This window comes from Xenopus laevis, chromosome 9_10L, assembly GCF_017654675.1.
Source record: "Xenopus laevis strain J_2021 chromosome 9_10L, Xenopus_laevis_v10.1, whole genome shotgun sequence".
Classification (NCBI taxonomy): domain Eukaryota; kingdom Metazoa; phylum Chordata; class Amphibia; order Anura; family Pipidae; genus Xenopus; species Xenopus laevis.
In genome coordinates, this window is record NC_054387.1 from 57,110,126 (window position 1) to 57,128,552 (window position 18,427).

Consider the following 18,427-nt stretch of genomic DNA (forward strand, 5'->3'; position numbering starts at 1 on the left):
AGGGGAACTCCACCCAAGAATGTTTATTTCCCAAATAAATTAAATATAATTCTAAGGAACTTGATACTATTCATTCATTCCTCAGTTTCACTGAGTGTATAGTTCTGTGTAAAATGTAATTGCTATTAAGAGCCATATCTTTGAACCTGCAGTGCCAGTGGCATTAACGTTCCACGTGTCCCTAAGTGAATAACAGCTAATGAGAGCTCGACAAGCAGGCTAGCAATCCATAAACTGATTGGGGGCAGAGCAAAAGGCATTTGGGATGACATACTTGTTCTTAGAGCAATCACTGGGAGAGGATGAATCAAGGACCATGGCACTCAGAAGAGCAAAGTCACGTGCGGGTAGTGGTATGCTACTGTAATTTCAGCCACTTAAAGGATGCCTTGTGCCCCTGGTGTTGTGTCCTATTCCCAGAACCTTTATCAAGGTGGGGGAGAATAGAACACATTGGGGAGATTTAGAGTTTCACTTATATCTAATGAAACTGTAGGTGCTGGACATGTCCTTTTTATACCAGGGGAATTCTGATTATTGGCACAAATATGGTAGAGCCCATACCTGTACCAGCATTGTGGCTAATTCTGCCTATTTACCCCATTATTACTAGAGAAACAGGAAAGTCCACAGTCCACCTGACTTTTTAAACTAATGTGAGAAGATCATTTGAAGAATGCAAGGTTGTGAGTGACTAAGGCAAGCCCCTGCCCCAAACTCTACATTCCCACCACTGTACCCTAGGCACATGGCTCTTCTGCCTACCCCTAGTTCCAGCCACTATAAAGTAGCCATGCAATAGGCATCTTAAGGAACGACTAACTAGCCTGATAAAAGTAATGTCATTTATTTTTATGATTCACAGATTAGAGAATGAGATGGCATTTTTGGGAGATTTGTCCCCAGCAGTCAGATTTAACCATCGACTTGTCAGCAAGACTTACTAAGAGTGTAAGAGCTGCTTGTCTTTCTATATGGAATCTAAGCTGGAGGCAGATTGTAGGTGGGCATGGTGGTTAAAAACAATTTCTGTGATTGAGGAGACTTTTTGGGCATGAGGTCATTCATATAATACAATCAGCCTCTGCTCTTTCTCTCCTGCACAGTAATCAGCCCTTTATATTGGGAGATGGGAATTCATTAATGGTGAACATGACTGGACTATCTGATTGGATCAGTAGGTATTGGGTCACTTTGGGCTGTGGAGGAAAGATTGAAGTGGCAATGTTCCTCACATGATGATATTATCATTTATCCTATACACACAGTTGTATTGTATTTAAAGGGACAGTATCCTTGTGCGACATGAGTGAAATGAATAGGGCTAGAGCTATTCTTAAAGGGACTAAATCATCCATGAGCATGAGTGCAATGATTAGGGCTTGTGTTGAACATTAGAGGGACAGTATCCCCCCCTTGTGCAACATGAGTGCAATGAATATGGCTTGGGCTACTCTTTAAAGGGACAGTATGCCTCCTTGTGCAACTTGACTGCAGTGAATATGGATTTTGCTAAGTATATTTTGCCTATTGTTTGAGGAAATATCTCTGTTTTTTTATTTCTTGAGCTAAGCTGGGAAACCAGAGCTCCTCCATGTTTGAACCCTGTGGATAATTAGATTACCAATGTACAACCCCCTTGTTTCACCCTTTATTGCAACTGTTTTGTAGAAGAAGCCCATTATGCTGGAAGATTAGCTTTGCTATGAGAATCTAATGACCTACCCCACAATTTCCAAACATGGTGGACCTTTAATTTCCCTAAACAAGGGGGTATAGTGCCCCCTTTCCTGGCAGTTTACTCTTTGCAAAGCAAACTCTGATTAATCTCTGCATTTGTTTGGCTGGCAGGTTCCTAGGAAGAGGTTTCCCTGCCTGCTCCATTGGTGCCATTTGCCAGCAAGTTATATGTATAGCATGTAATGCCTTGTACTTGATTTATTTCTGCACTGTGTCTGTAAGGGCTGCGGGGAGTTGTGCACACTGCTCATTCAAGGTAGCAACAATTTCATTGTATTTCATTGTAGTGTCCAAGTAGCTGTACGTGATTCTGCCCTGTAAATGTGTGAGAGCGTAGCTCATAGATCTGCAAATTGCAGTCATCTGTACCAGGTTTTATAGCATTCTGCTCATTAGACAATAAGGACTGGATTATAAAGTGTCATTCTCTGTATATTTGTATTTATACATATGGGTAGGAGGTGCCATATTGTTTCCCTTAGAGACTACAGTATGCGGGTATAGCTTATTGGTGCCCAGAACATTCCTTCTCTCTATATTATTGTTTATTCATATGGGAGGGATGTGCTATGGTGTTTCCCTTAGACAGTGCAGTATGAGGATATACTCTATCTTATTGTGTGCCCAGAACTGTCCTTCTCTGTATATTTATATTTATAAATAGGAGTGGGAACTATCATATTGTTTTCTTTAGGCGCCCAGTAAACGGTAAAAGTTGTAGTTAGGGGTTCTGGGAATTATACTTTGAGGAGAGCTAAGAGGAGTTCTGAGTTAAGGGACACATCAGATTCCCAGACACCCTGATGAGATGATTTTATCCACTCCGATGTTGTTTTGCTGTCAGGGTGTTTTGTCGTGTGGAAATGGTACAAGTCCCTCTCGGAAGCAGCAGCGAACACAATCTTTTTAGCAAATATCAAACATGGTCACGGTTTGTAGCTTTGTATAAACATATAAATCGTGCAGTTGTGACACCCCTGTCCTACAACTCACTGGCGCTGAGAGGGGTTTGGAGAAGAAATTTACGGTATATATCCATGGGTGCGGCAAGTGGTAGTGAATCTTGGGGCAAATCAGATTTCAAGGACCCATTATTTATATAAAGTAGCACTGTGCAACCTGCAGTCTATCAACTCCCAGCACATGGGTCCATTTCATGTGGGCAAATTGGACAGATGTCCATGATATCCATCATATGCAGCTCTAGGTGAGGGCAATGGGAAGTTTTTTTAACTATTTGTACCCAAATCTCTCTGATCTGAGACAATATAAGCTCCCCATACCGATGCCATGGCCACACGTCAGATTCTTTGCTCTCACGAAGCCAATCCCCCGCTGTCTGAGTGACAATGAGTGAAGAAAGGAAAGCGCTGATTAGTGCTTTTTAATTTATATTGTGCCGCCGCTGTCGATTCTCTCATGAAAGTATTTGAGTTTTGATGTTGTGAGAAAAAAGAAAAGAAAATCAAATTGACTTGAGATAAGTGGCACTAATTAGGGCTCGTTTGGGGGCATCTTAGGCACGGGGAGAACATTGCCAGTTTCCATTTTTAACTGTCCTGGTACCAGCGGGCTCTAATGCAATTATAATATGGAAATGACATTCAGAGGCTGAACCCCAGGGCCGTGGCTTCTGGTTCCTGTCGGAGATGGAACCTCTATTTAAAGGGGAATTCTGCCCAAATTTTGCTTTTGCTTAATAAAACACAACTTCACAATATCCATTCATTCCCCATTCTCACTGGGGTTATCATTATCTGTTAATGTAACTGCAATTGACAGCAGTGTATTACTGGCTACTTATATTTACTGCACTGCTGATTTTGACTCCTAAAACAATGTAGCAGAAGTCAAATAATTAATAGACACAGAACTGACTTCTGCTCCATTGTATCAGGAAAACAGAACAGGACAAACAGATACTACTTTCAAGAAAAGGTACTGGAATGGAGTGGAATTGAGGGGGAAGCGGATTTGGGGGGCAATAGGGAGCAGAGTAGGTTCAGCAGAGTTGGGATGCAGCAGGGATGTGAAGATATCCCTGGGCTAGGGGTGGATTAGGTACTTATTACTGCCGATACCCATAAAAACAAATGCAAATGAGCCATGTGCCTGTCTCACTCAGCAGTCGAGTGTGCTGAATACCAGGGAGCTCTGGGAGCAGAGTAAAGGGGCATATCAATCAGGTTGGTACAGCCGTCAGAGTATTAATCCTTGTTCCTGCATCTTGTTTAATATTTTCAGAAAACAAAGCCGTGGCCCCAATACACAGAAGTAATTTCTCTTTTCACTGGATTTTGTAATTTAAATTCGAACCTTTTGTCTCCCCGGGATGTTTCCCAAATGTTTAGTTACTTCTGATCTCTGATGGGCAGCCATGAATGGATGCAATGAGATTTAATCCTTTTAGTGCCAGGGGCTACAAAAACCTCTACCTCTACCTGTGTTATAGCCCCATGGCTTCCCTGGCCCCTAAATACTGCAACAGGGATGGAGGAGAGACACTTCCACTTCTGTTTACTTGCCATTTACTTGGTTGAGGGTTGGCCCCAATTATCTTGTGAGAACATTGCCCTCTCTGCCTGTCATATTTGTCATTTATTCCTGTAGGGATATACAGAAACATAACAGGACCCACATGTTTTGTATCATTCCTTATCTCTCTGATTTATTGTATCTTTATATCATTCCTTGTCTCTTTGTATCATCAATGCATCATTCCTTGTATTTTTGTATCATTCATTGTATCATTGTCATTCCTTGTATCATTCCTTATATCTTTTTATAATAGCTCATGGTTCTTTTGCTAAGATCCCAGTAGATGACATGGGGTGGTTGTATGGGAACTAACTTAACCATTGATGTACCCTATTATTTCCCAGTCAGTGATGCAAGACACTGAGATAAATCCAATTTAGTAATTAGAGATACTAGTAGATACACTGTTAGCTTTCAGTCTTTGAACCTAAGTTAATTTCTAATTGTATCCTAGAGAAACAGTAACAGAGTTCCCATAACACCCCCTTCCCCATATCGCCTGCTGCAAATAAACAGCCCCAAATTCAGAGATGGAATTTATTATTATACTATGTTATCATATTATCAGGGTCTCTTTCTCTTTTTTTTTCCGTTTTTGGTGGTTGGTTTGTAATAATCACACCCCCAAGTTTCATATTATTCTCATTTCCAGACTCTGGCCCCGTTATCTGTTCCACGCACGACATCCAATACTTTGCCCAAAATATTTTCACATCAGTTCTGCTCCAAAATAAACACCAGGAAGGATTTCTGTATTCCGATAAATTTCCAGTCTCGCTGAATCCTTCCCTTTAAATGAGCAATATAAATTGGTCATACGTGCAGGGACGGATTTACATAGCAGGCGCCCCTAGGCCCTCTGCCATTCATCATTGGTGTGGTTGGGCAGCTTGCCGCCCCCCTAAAATTCTACCACCCAGGCCTGGGCCTTTGTGGCCTTTCCAGAAATTCTGGACAGCATACATGGTCTGATTTTAGCTGTCAACTTAGCATCTTTATATTGAGTTTTTTAGACCAAATATTGGGCCACAACAATGACCTGCCTGACTAGTAGCTAGTCAATGGCCAGCAAGATATTGTTTGGCTGGGTTTAAAATTCTTGTGACGTGCATAGGCTGCTGTTATGATCCGACTGTTGACTTGGAGGTTGAATAAATAGATTATTTCAGCTGACCCGGCTCATGGTTGGTCAAATCCAGCAAAAATCAATGACTTTGCTAAATGAGTGTCTCATACAAATATGGCTAGCCTTGTGCCAAAGAAATTAAGGGGGTTATTTACTAAACTCTGGTCTGGCTTTTTGGAGGAAAGCTTGAACTGAAAAGCCTGATACAGCAAAAAGCCAGAATCCAAAAATCCACCATCTCAGACCTGCCGAGTTTGTGCATAAGTCAATGGCAGAGGTCCCTATCCTAGTTTCTTTGGTCAGGGCTGGAGTCAGCCCAAAAATCTCACCTTTTCTGGTAAAAAAAATTACAAATGCAGACTTTTTCGCGAAAAAGCCAGGAAAAATAAAGCATTTAGGGAAAAAACTCCGAAAAAAACATACGATTTGGGTTTTCGCTTGATGTTATAGGGGTTTTACCTGAACCGATTAAATCAAGCCTTTTTTTAATAATAAAAATTTAATAGATTTTAGTTTGGTCGGCCTTTTTTTATTTAAATAATCAGAAAAATTCAGATTTTAGTAAATAACCCTCCCCATGTCATCATCTGTGTGTAAAATGGTAAGTGAGGTTGGAAAGACATAAACCCATCTTGTTCATCCTTTCTAGACCTATCAATATCTTCATCCAGAGGAAGCCCTCTTTACCTTTTGTGCTGATGTCATGGCTGCTCTGTATGCAACTCTCTATCAGTGGAGTAACTATAAATGGAGTAGACCCCTGCTTCCTCTATAGCTAATAAAAAAACCCTCCTCCCTATAATAATATTAATTACTATTAATTACATAATGATAAGCCAAGTCTTCCCTGTGTAGCGCTATAGTAAACTGACTTTACTTAGGTCAGTTTTAGTGAGTGGTTATACCACAAATGAGTCTCTCTCTCTCAGGGGTAAGCCCTCACACAGGGTGGAGGCAGGGTGTAGTGCAACTGTAACCAGGTGCAATAGCACAATGATGGGAGCCAGTAGTTCTTTAACTCTTAAACAATGAACTGTCTTTATTTAACATAGCACATATCAGATATCCACAATGGAGTATAGAACAATAAGACAGCATAAAGGTAGCATATACTCACAGAACCAGTATAGGCTGAATCCCTGCAGGCCAGGGGATATACAGCAGAGAGTGTGCCAGCTTGTGATGGGTATTGCCCAGTTTTCAGGATCTCTGTCAGTGGCAGTCTAGGGGAATTCCTATCATCCCTAGTCTCAACACTTTAGTCCCTACTCCGGGTCAGTAATACCCTGGGATCTTAATCCCTCTAATATCCTCGGCGGAGCCTTGAGCTGCTCAACTAAATAACCTCTCTATCACTCCTAGAGTGATCTATAAAAGAGTATGCTATCTAATTACTAGGGCCAATGCGCCTAGGGTCGACATGTACCCATTCCCTTCCAGCCTGCTTGGTTGGGCTAAAGTAATGGACCCAGACCTCATGGTTCCCAAGACCTTTATACTACTGCTCAGTGTCATCTGGTGAGAACTACAGGGGTTACATAAGCACAAGGTCCCCATAAGGACCCACTTAGGTGTCCATATTACTAGGTGTGCCTGTCTGTAATGTGTAAGGGTGTCTAAATTTTCACATCCCTACATTTGTAATTTTGATGATCCATTCCTTTAATAAAATGGGTTGCCCTGCTCAGAAATGTTCCACAAGGGCCACCAAAAATAAAGTTAAAAATGTAATGTTTATTGTAGATTCATTAAAAAGGAACAATATTTTTTATATTAGCCCATGATTAAGTGCCCTGGGGGGCAAGAAACGCATAGGGCCAATGAAGATATTGTTCCTTTTTTAATGAATCTAAAATAGCCCTTGTGGAATTTCTTTGAGTGCCCAATACCAGTACCTCTTTTTTCATATATCACGTTGTTGCACTGCTGTGTATGTACTTAGCTATACAGTGAAATTTCAATATAACATACCTTTAATTTGAAGTTTTGCTTTATTTTAGACTATTTTTTTCTGGTCCCACCACTGTTTAACGCATAATATATTTCCATGATTTTACATTTTCCTGGGTTTTACATATTTTTTTCTGGTCCCCTGAAAACAGTAAAATAGGAGTTGTACTGTATATGTATCAGTTTGTTACAATGCTGTGTATATATTTATATATATATTTAGCTACATACTGTATGTATCATTTTGCTGCACTGCTGTGTATCAGTGTGTATTAGTGAAGGGCAAATAAATTAACCAGGCGCGAACTAGTGGCGAATTTCCATGTTTGACGCCGGTGAATACATTTGCAAAACTGCAGCAAAAATTTGTCGGCGAAAAAATCCACTGCGTCGAAAATTATTTTGGCGCGCATCAGAATAGTCTGGCGCATACAAATTTTTGCGTATCGAAATTCTTCGGACACCCATTGACTTTAATGCATTTAAACAAAATAGGCGCAGATATAAAAATTGATGCGCGTCAAATTAATTTTGACACCTATTGATTTCAATTTTGCTAATTTTTTGCAGTTTTGCAAATTTTGGGTGTGTATATATTTATTTACATACTGTATGTATCAGTTTGTTGCATTGCTGTGTATCTGTGTGTATGTTAGTTACATATCCATCTCATTGGTGCACTGCTGTTTATCTGTGTATATATTTAGCAGCATTTGTATCAGTTTATTGTTACATCACTGGGTTTCCTGTTTATCTGATCTCAATCTGACCCAGAACTTGTTGCTAATTCTGTCTCATGGTTTATTTTCTATTCCATTTTTATTTACTGCTGTTATTGTAAGAGCTCAGATAAGGAAACCTTCCCCCCCACCCTGATCATTTAACCATGTAAGTGCCACCCTGTAGAATTTACATCTCCATTGCAGGACCATTGTGCCAGCATACACGCTTATGTCAATACTAATTAATAATTTACATGTTTTGATATTACTGTCCATTAACTCAAAGCAGAGGCCCCAGACTAAATAAGGGATGTATAATTAATTGAGTATTTCAGACTCTGCCAACCCAGGGCCCTTACAGGCTTTTCAGGCAGAGGGTGGGTTAACTGAAGTGGGCTGTTTCCAGGGAGTTGTCAGATTAAGTGTGCGGCGAGGCATCTTTATAATGCTAATAGTCTGTGTGAAAGTGCCCAGAGTCCCGCAGAGAGTGTCACACATTGAGTTCTGCTTCTGTCTCTCTCAGGTTCCCGTCGGCCACTGTGGGACTTGGCAGCCAAGATGTCAGTGCGGTGATGCTGAGTCGGTAAGTACTTGCCGGGGTGGGGGGGGGTGGTATCAGCAAGGCCAGGGGTATATTAGGTGATGTGAATGATAAAAGTGCCATCAAGGGACAGGCAGTAGTGTACATATAAATGTCACTTTTAAAGCAATTCTCATCTCAATTGTTCTGGAACCTTGGCTTGGTCGGGGGGGGGGGGTTCTTCCTGTTACTTTTCACAGTTTAATTAGAAATTTCAATATTATATATGAGTTTTCAATCTAGTGGTTGCACTGTTGCATTGCTGTGTGTGGAAGGGTTATGCATGTTGCAGTAGGTGAGAATTAGCACTGCAAGTGACAGTTCTAATAAACAAAATAAGTATTGAGCAGTAAGTGGAGATGGCAAAGTCCCTTCACTATCATATACTATCTGCACCGTCCAGTGGTATTTGATTTTTAATTTTCTGTATTCATGCAACTTTTGCTCTTTAGGGTCCTATCAGTAGGGGGGGGGGGGGGCAAGGCTGATTACTGCCTATTCCACCCATCCCCAAAAAATGGAATTGCTTGTGATTGGTATTTTTGGATATTGTGGGAAACCGTTATTGCACAACCTGTACTGGCAGTGAAGCCATGGCAGGGATGCTGGGAGTCTTACAACAATGGATTACAAAAGTAAAGATGAGAAATCAGATTGACAATATGCATCCCAATGGTTTGGAGTCATTTGGTATCTCTGAAATCAATCTCACCTGTCTTGAGAACCTTTAGATAGACCGTAAGCTTTCTGAGCCAGGCTCTCCAAAGGTTGTTTTCTAATCAGTGCAGGTTGTAGTTTTCCCAGGGTCCGTGTTAAGGTGGGGTCAATAATGACCTCTCTCTTGACCCATCACATGGGCTAGTTATAATAAACCTCTACTGGCAGTAAAGCCATGGCAGGGATGCTGGGAGTCTTACAACAATGGATAACAAAGGTAAAGATGAGAAATCAGATTGACAGTATGCATCCCAATGGTTTGGAGTCATTTGGTATCTCTGAAATCAATCTCACCTGTCTTGAGAACCTTTAAATAGACCGTAAGCTTTAAGGGCCAGGCTCTCCAAAGGTGGTTTTCTAATCAGTGCATCCCCAGCGCAGGTTGTAGTTTTCCCAGGGTTTATGTTAAGGTGGGGTCAATAATGCCCTCTCTCTTGACCCATCACATGGGCTAGTTATAATAAACCTCTATTCAGTTTTTATTATTTATCCCATTAAGCTGGTATTTAGTGTTGAACTCCAGAATGCACCTTGAGGTGTGCAGGGGAGTTAGGCAAACAACTGGAATGAAAAAGTCCCTTTGCAAAAAACAATCCTGGTTGTCACCATCAAGCTACCCCATCTCGACTCAGGTATGTCTCTGTATCCACCACCCTCTATCAGTTAGTCCTCTTGGCCCTTCCCTATCAGAATATCACCTCAAGGGCCAGGGCTGGGCACTCACTGAGTGAGTTAGTGTGTTTTTGTGACAGGTTCTCACGCATTTCCCTTCAGTCGTGACGCACGCAGTTCTGCTGTCAGGGAGACAACGCTGGGATATGTGACATTGCTCTGCAGCTCTGCCAAGTAAAATTAATGGACGCGCCAAAGGCAGAGATGCGTGTGGGGACAGGGCGCTCTGCCAACCCATCCCTTGATAACCAATCACTTGTAAAATCCTCTCACTGCAGGGCTACTTAGCCACCAGTTCAGGCGAAGGGGTTTCAGGATCAGTAATCGGCCCTGCAGAATTGGGTTTTTATAAGGGTTTCCAAGGGATAAATGGGCAAGAATGGGAACCTGTGACCAAACAGATCTTGTTAAACTACAATTTCCACCACAGGGTTCCTGGGAGCTTGTGGCCTGTGGCCATTGTTGGACTGTCCCACCTGGATACCAGGAAAACTCCCGGTGGGCCCACGTGTCAGTGGGCCTCTTGCTTCTATCCATTTGGCCTATGTCATGGTCATTCCCTATTTCTTTATGGCAAAAAAGATGCTTAATAATGGAAGAATAGAATATAGTATGTATAGAAAAGAGACTAGGACGATAAAGAGGTTGAGTGAGGAATAATGGTTTGGAAAGTGAGCCCTTGATCTTAGGTTTTCTGGTGGGCCCGTGATATGCCAGTCCGACACTGCCTGTGGCCAAATAGATCTTGTTGAAATACAATTTCCAACACAAGGGTTTCTGGGAATGTTAGTTCTACAACGAGATCTCCACACTTTTGTTAGGTGATCCAGTCCAGATTTTCTATATTTTGGCAAAGGGGCAGTGCCCAGCCAGGGTTACTCTTGTACAGTTGGCTGCCCACACACAGTCGACTCAGCATGAAAACCAAATTACATTTGGGAAAAGTCCGGATTTGCCACAGAGGAATGATTTCGGCACCTGTGAAGAATTGTGATTATTTTCTGTGATGCCAGGGGGCCCCAGCTAATGCTTCCATTAAAGAACCAATCTGAAATAATAGCGAATTTCCTTCTAATGGATGTTGCACAAAACCCTATCTCCTGTGTAATAAATATCAGATCAATTACTATGGAAATGGGACTGGATTATCATGGAAGAGCATTTGGGGGATTATCTGGGTAATTGCAGCAATAAATAAAGGCAAAGGCTGATTTGGGGAGAGTTGGGCTGAGCACTGGCCGCTCACTGTTTGGCTCACAGTATTATTATGTTTCTCCCCCCTTTCAGCACTCTGATCCGAGCATACATACTGCCCTACTGTTTGTGCTGCAGATTTAGGGTCAGGGCACACAGACAGATTCAGGGAGATTATGTCGCCCGGTGACAAATCTCCTCTTCTTCGGGGGGACTAATCTCCCCGAACTGCCTCTCCTGCCTTCCCGCCGGCTAAAATGCAAATCGCCAGCGGGATGGCACTCGGCACAATTCATTTTCCGAAGTCACCTGAAGTTGCCTCACCAGGATACTTTGTCGACTTCGGAAAACGAATCGCGCCGAGTGCCATCCCGTCCGCGATATACATTTTAACTGGCGGGAAGGCAGTTCAGGGAGATTAGTCGCCCAGAAGAAGAGGATATTTGTCGCCGGGCGACTAATCTCTCTGAATCTGCCTGTGCGCCCTGACCCTAAGGAGTAAACTCTGCCACAGGTATATTACACATTGTCCCCTTAAAGTTATGGGGGCCCAACAGGAAGGGTAAGATTTGGGGTGAGTGTTTATTTGTGCCCTGGGAACCCCTAAAACTATAGCAGGGTGACTGTTACCTTGTTATGAGCCAAGGGGGCCCAGCCTGAAGGCCATTTAGGTTGAGATTTGGGGTGAAAACTTATTTGTGCCCTGGGTATCCCTGTAACTATAGTAGGGTGACTGTTGCCCCAATGTTTCTATATATCTGTAACCTTGTTATGAGCTAAGGGGGTCCAGTCTGAAAATAAATGTAGGGCAGTCTGAGCCTAAGGCTGATTGGAGTGAAACAGGCTAGGCTTTGTGCCCAATACCCTATCTCTCATGTGTATCTTTACAATGTGTTGGAATACTCACCAATTCTCCTTTCTATACAGTAATTGGTTATATTGAAAGATCTGGACAAGGCCGAGCAAAGACATTTCTCATTAGAAATCAGACTGATTGGATTTAAACAATGAATGTTCTATGTACTGTATATTAATCTATATGTTGTTGTTGCACTAATCAATATCTAGCTGAGGTGGGTCAGGGTTGAATGTGTAAAACTAAGGTTTATTTGACATTTAATTTCCATTAGATTGGATTGGAAATAAAGTAGCAGCAGCATATTCGATATTGGTACAACAGAAATAATAGGTATTTAATAAATACACAACATGTGCAGGGTTTGGTTCAGTATCTGGCCGAATTGTGACTTGTCAGAACCAAATCATGTGACGTTAAAGTCCTCTGTATTTTATAATGTTACATTTATTATTAAGGGATTGTTCCCTCTTTGTTGCAAATGGATCTGTGAGACATCAGTGAGGAGTTGTAGAGAGAGGAATAAATTGCCCTACAAACAGCACTAAATGGAAACATGGAATCTACAATTGTTCTGCCAATAGACAGGTGCTGTAATGATATTAATTTTGTTTCCCACTCCTGCCACTACATTCACAACTCCCATAAAATACCATTTGCTACAAATTGAAGTTATAAATTGGAGCAGTTCCCTTTCAGAGTCTGTATCCAGCACTAGGATTTATTGTGCCTCTCAGGAATACCTCAGTGTCTCTTTGGCTATAGTCATTTTGGCTGTTGTGATCCGACTCCAACATGAGCAGAGTCCAGCATGGTACTGAACTGATGCCACTTGCTCAAGACAAGGTACCATCATCTCCCAGGGTAGCTTCATCATTGCACTAGAAATAGGGATTGGTAGCACTATATAGGTACCTAATATATAGGGAAATAGACAAGGGGAAAGTGTTGTGAGGGTTACTGCCTGCTCTGTTTTTGTTTATTGTACAGAAATAGGGATTGGTAGCACTAGATAGGTACTTAATAAACATGCCCGGATTTGTGGCGAGGCAAGACTGTAGGGGCATTCTAAGAAACACTAATGGCCAGCGCTCCGGCGCATGTGTACTAGGACCCTGCGGCACGAGGATGGCGGGCACTTGGACCCTGTGGGGCGAAGGTGGTGGCCTTGGGGAGCGCATGGCAGAAATCCGGGCCTGTTAATATATAGGAACAGAGACAATAAAGTTTTGGAAGGCTAGAATTTGGGGCAAATTGGAGCATGTTTAGTAAATGTATTGAGATGTATTGAGATCTAGGCTGATCTGGATAATGACTCATAGCCACTGCTAACTATCTCATTAGGAAATCTTGTAACAGATCCTGAGCATCACTTGACTTATGGACTAAACACAACTTTGCACCATTTATTAATCATGTGCCAGTGCCTAAATGCAAACTAGTAAGCGTAAAGCCTGTTTGGGCAAATTTCCCCTACAGGCAAAAGTAATTTTCGCTTCACGGACCTCTATCTCTGTTCTATATAGGGTTGCCATCTTGCCGGTATTTTACAGGCCTAGCTGGTAAAACACCTTTCAAGGCCGGGCCAGTATTACAAATTTACCGGCAATGTAGTTGCCGGTAATTTGGAATACCTTTAAAAAAAAACCCTTGGCCCGCCCCCAATTAGATCAGAACTTACCTTTTTTAAGCCTTCTGGCCATCACGCGATGTTTCTCTGCCCCCTTTTGCGTCACTGTACGTGGCTGCGCCCCCTTTTTCCATCACAGACCGCCCCGTTTTGTTCCCACCTCCTCACTGGCCGGTAAACTGTTTCAGAAAAGGTGGCAACCCTAGTTCTATAGCACAAACATGCTTGTAATTTAAAGATGGCGCCGGGCTCCCCTGTGAAAAAAATCTTCAGAGGAGCCTGGCGTCCAGCACGCATAGTAAATCCAGCGTGCACACTTACCCCATTGTACCCACCTCTATTCATCATACATGGAAAAGTTGGTCCAACATCAATTTTTGTTTTATTTGTTTCTGTTTGGGGGCTGGGAGGGTTGGGGCCCTTTGGGCCAGCTTTGTTCTCGCAGGAGAGGGGATAAAGGGGAAATAATTAAATTAAACAGAAGACAAAACTGTTTGTGTGCAGAGTGGGAACGCACTGTGAATATTCAAGGAGGGACCCTCTGTTTCCCCCCATCTCCGACGTGAGTCTTTTCAGATGCGGCCAGCTGCACCCAAATTCCTGCGAAGTGACATCACTGGGAGAGAGTTGTGCCCAGAGCCGTGGCACACTGTGGCAACCAGAATGAAGAAATACTTACATGGGGTCTGACGAGCTGGCACACCCAGCCAGGCAAGTTCACTTTGGGATTAGGGCTTTCAATCAAGTAGTAGGATTAATAAAGGATAATCATGTGGTGCCATTGGTCCTATAATGTCATAGGACTCCAGTACTTATCAATCCACATTGGACTCTCAAAACAATAAAGGCAATAATTCCAAATTCCAGTTTATTACACCATATATGTGAGTCTGCACAAGGAAAAAATAAACAATTAAAGAAATGATTTGGAATTGTTGCCCTTTATTTGTGACTATGAGTCCCTTTGAAAGTTAGTATTGATGCTTTAAAGCTTATTCCTTTGTCTGAAACAATGGGAGTCGCACTGGCTGCAGTCATGCTCTGGGTACAGCGGCTGCATTCTGGGGGCCGAGGAAGAGGAGGGAGAGGGTCTCTTCTTATCTCTTAGCTGTTTATGCCTGTGCTGGTGTGCGTCTTTGTGAATGAGAGGATGCGATATAGCTCCATGGGGTAATTACTCATCTTTGGACAGTTGTAGGCATGCAAGGAAATGTAGATAAGAGGAAGTATGTTACTTTATTCAGACACAGTAGTGAGAGAGTAGGACTGATTATGTACCTACAGCATCCCTTACATATAGCTGGAAGTTGCCATATTGCTTCCCTTAGACAGTCAAGTATGATACTGTATTGTGTACCCAGAACGTTCTGGGTACACAATACAGTATCATACTTGACTGTCTGGAATTTGTGTTTATACAAATAAGTGGCTGTCAGGGGTAGCTGGGAGTTGTAGTCATGTGGGGCATAAGGTATAATCAGTAATGCTGCTGACAGCTCTTTCAGGCGGGTGACAGAGACAAGTGACTCTCAGGATTCAATTACAATGTGAGCCCTGCGGAGAGAGTCACTGACCCAGGGCTGATGGATTTGTCGGGAGGGTATCTGGCAGGTGGGGAGGATTAATGCCACTTACTATAAGACATGTCGGCCTTGAATTTACCTGCTGTCTCTGCCTATGGGAGATCCCTCTCTGTCTCTGTCTCTTGTGCCTCGCAGTCAACTGCAGCTTTATTAGAGACAAGTGCAGCGTTTCCCTTGACTGAACCCCCAACCACTGGATAGGGGGCTGCTCTCAAACCTTGTATAGCATATTGTGAAGCTGAATGTCACTATACAGGCTCATTTCTTCATTAAGGGGTAATTATTAGCCCCCCCAGTAACCAGAAAACCCTGGGTGGTGGGTCTTACCAACAAACAGAATGAGTATCTGATTAAAAAAAACAAATACCGGTAAACCACAGATTAATTGTCTCACACCCCTAATCCACCTGGTCACACCCCAATATATCAAAATCCTCCCCCTAGAATTGGAAGTTTGCATTTTATGGTACCCCCTTCTGCCATGGGGACCCTAACTGGACTAAACCCTGTACCTCCATAATGGTGCCCCTGCTTCTGTTTCTGTAGTAAAAAAATATGTAAGGTACCTTGCCTGGCCCTGTGATGTTGTCTCTGTTGTACAAATACCAAAGTCAATTTTGACCCTCTCCGGTGCAAGTACTGCAGAGCCTAATTTTTATATTTCTGATTTTAAAGCTTTTCCTACAATTGAATTGAAATTATATTTAAACAGTGGCCAGGAGTCGATCTCAGCTCTGATTACCAGGACAATGTGGTTCCAAGCACGACTGCCCGGTGTAGATGCATTATTTCTGTGGAGAGGCAGATTAAAACACGAGAGGCAGATGGCGAGTTTCACGGCCCTTGAAGATTCCTCTTGTACAAGGATGGGTGCTGAAGCAATCAGCCGTGGGTCAGGAGCAGCCAATCACATGAGCCTGTCTGGAATCTATAATTTCCATCTGAAAGCCATAACAAGCTGGAGGTTTGGGACATCAACGGACAAGTAAAGCTTAGCAATAATAATAATATAGCTCTCCTAGCCAGGGCCAAGGGGGCTGCACTCACAAGCAGAACCTACAAATGTAGCATAGGATATTCATTACTGCTGCTGTTTTATAGTTCCCTGGTAGGGCCTGACAACCTGCACTGTTTGTGCTGTATGTCAGCTCTTCTGGTTAAACTGGCCCAGATTTCATGCCTTGAGCACACATAGAGGCAACAGGAAATCCACTAAAGGGCAAATTTTCGCCTGTGAAGGCTTCGCAACACTTCACGCCACTTTGCCAGGTGCAAATTCGTTACCACTACGCTAATAGACTACTGCAGCCGAACACTGGCCAAATTTTCCTAGCACTAATTCATCAGTGCGAACTTTCGCTAACGTTCGTTTCTGCCTAGCGAATCTTCGTTAGTACACTTACACTTCAATTTGAATAGGGCGGGTTCACATAGGTCGTTTATAACTTGAGAGATGTTGGTGCAAATGCTTGAAGTGGCCAGATGTTATTAAGAATGTTCAAGGAAGCTAAATAATGGCAAAAGAGACCCTTTAATGCCATAGACATGAGTCCATCCCAAAACAAATTTTGCATGCTCCTCAAATGATAAAAAAAATGTTAAAAAAAAAGACAAACCCACTTTAAAATATGAAAAACGCCAGCGTTTTTAAAACTTTTTATGACTTTGGCATACAGGGTATGATGTCACTGACATAACATTGAGGAAGATATAGCTTAATTAAGCTGCCGAAGGAAACTTTGGCAAAAGAGGTAAAATTAGCACATAAGTGTATTTGTGGAGTAACGTGTTAGCCGGAGCGAAAATGTGCCTGGCGAAAGGGCGAAAAACTACGCTAGCGACGGTCTCTTTCGCTAGCGAATTGTCCTCTACACCTGTTAGTAAATTGGCAATGTCCCTGCAGATGTGATTTCTGGCAAATTTTTGCTAGCGATGGTATTTAGTAAATCTGCCCCCTAGTGAGGCGTGCTTGAGTTTAACTAGAGTAATAGCAAAGACATCAATACCAGCAAAGGACATGATCCTGATTGGCCAGCCTTTATGCATTTAAACTATACTGCAAAAAGTATGCAGCCCCCCTACATTTTATTCCCAAACCAAGGAGATTAATATAAAGTTGCGCCATTTGCTCCATTTGCTGCTATAACAGCCCCTATTCTTCTGGGATGGTTTACACTAGATGTTGGAACATTGTTGCTAGGAGTTGCTTCCATTTAGCCACAAAGGCTTTAGTGAGATTGGACGCTGATGTTGGGGATCAGGCTCACAGTTTGGGTTCCAGTTCATGCCACATGGGTTGAGGTCAGGGTTCTGTGCAGAATTCAATTGTACCATGTATGTATGTATAACTTTATTCATAATCGCTGTTAAGGAGCCACAGTGCTGTACAATGCATAAAAGTACAATATATATATATAAAAGTATACACGGGGAAGACAAATCACACAATGAATATATGCAGAGCTCATATCAGAACAAAGAGTTTAAGGGGCAAATTTACTTACCTGCGAAAATTTGCCAGTGCTGGCTTTGCGCATATCACAACACTTCGCCAGGCATAAATACGCCAGGGCAACGATAATTTACGAAGATCCGAAGGTGCGCACAGGGTACCGAACGCTGGCAAAGTTGCGCTAGCGAAAATACGATCAGCCGTTCGAAGTTACGCAAGTGTTAGCTAATTTGCATACAGCATTCAGTTAAAGTACAATGGCAGTATATGCTGCAGCAAATACATTACGCTACACAAGGCCAGGGAACCTTAATAAAGTTATATAAAGTCTTATAATACACAAAAGCCATGAATATCTTGTAAATTATATCCTTATAAACGGTGAATAGTGATGTCATCAGTTATAAACGGTGAGTAGTGATGTTATTTCTGTCACATGACTCACTGAAATTTGTGTATTATAATAAATAAAGTACCCCCAGTTGTAAAATATGAGGATATTAGAAGTTACCTCGGAGTTCCATGACCTGTATAAAAACACTCGGCCTTCGGCCTCGTGTTTTTATATGGTCATGAAACTCCTCGGTAACTTTTAATATCCTTATATTTTACAAGAGGGGGTACTTTATTCACTATATAATGCCCTACCTATGTGCCCACAGAATAG

At 42.3% G+C, this 18,427-nt stretch overlaps 1 protein-coding gene across 3 annotated transcripts in view; it reads left to right on the forward strand.

The window, feature by feature from the left end:
• Nucleotides 1-18,427, forward strand: part of LOC108701254 (semaphorin-5B) — a 116,455-nt gene that overhangs the window by 23,814 nt on the left and 74,214 nt on the right. For all 3 annotated transcript variants that reach the window (XM_041577360.1, XM_018235617.2, XM_018235618.2), the window contains exon 2: nucleotides 8,600-8,659. The gene's annotated coding sequence lies outside the window, so the exon portion shown is untranslated. The remainder of the gene's footprint in view (nucleotides 1-8,599; nucleotides 8,660-18,427) is intronic.